The following is a 1,023-nucleotide window of genomic DNA, read 5'->3' on the forward strand; positions in this document are numbered from 1 at the left end:
TGGGAGGGAGGGGTGGGCCCCACCAGCCTGGGCAAGCCTTTCCTAGCCTCCTACTGGCTGTCTCTTTCCACCTCCTTCCATATGTACATAAACTCACTCTAGGAGAAAGGCAAATGACAGATTCTGACATTTATATTTGTGTATTTTCCTGGATTTATAGTATGTGACTTTTCTGATTAATATATTTAATATATTGAATAAAAAATAGACATGTAGCTGAAACCGGGATCCTGTCTATCTCTGATACTGCCTCCCAGCTCCACCCCTCCATAATTACATAAGGAGACAGAGGTGACCAGATAAATCTTGGATGTTGCCAACCTGAGCTCACAGGCCTCAGTTTACTCTTTTATAAAAGGTGGATACTAATGGAACCTGCTTCATGGGGTTGTTATGCAAAAGCACTCAGACTAGATTCTGACGCTAGAAAGCCTCCGATAAACTTAGGTCTTATAGATGGGGTCTGCAGCAGAGGCTGACTGGCCAAGGGATAAGAGCATCACTCTTGCTGTCCCAGTCCTGACCTGGGGTGATGGTCTCTGATTTGACTTCCACATCTGTAAAATGGGCATAGACCACTTCGTGGCTGCTGGAATTACAGGAGTGTGGGGGTGGTGCTCAGCATGGGGCTGGGTACAGGGCAGCCCAGATTGGTGGTAGCAGCTGTTACTCTATCCCTATCTTCAGCATTCCTCCCACAGGCCTCGCAACCCCAGCAAGAGGATTCAGGTTGCTGGCAGGCCTTTAACCCTCGGCAGGAAGATGGCTCTGAGGTCCCTACCTGTGCCCAATTGCCCCCGTGTAGGTTCTCCAACCCCTGAGATCATCATTGCTTCGCTAACTTAAAATGCAGATTTCGAGGTTGTACCTCGAAGACTTGGATTTGGTGAAGGGTGGGGCCTATGAATAAACTTTTTCCAAGCACCAAGGTGCTGGTGATGCAGGTGGTCTGGGGGCTACTCTTTTGAGAAACAGGAACCTAGATCGACCCCACCCTGAAGCCCAAGATAACTGGCCGCCATG

This window comes from Hipposideros armiger, unplaced genomic scaffold (assembly GCF_001890085.2).
Source record: "Hipposideros armiger isolate ML-2016 unplaced genomic scaffold, ASM189008v1 scaffold_569, whole genome shotgun sequence".
NCBI classification, from domain to species: domain Eukaryota; kingdom Metazoa; phylum Chordata; class Mammalia; order Chiroptera; family Hipposideridae; genus Hipposideros; species Hipposideros armiger.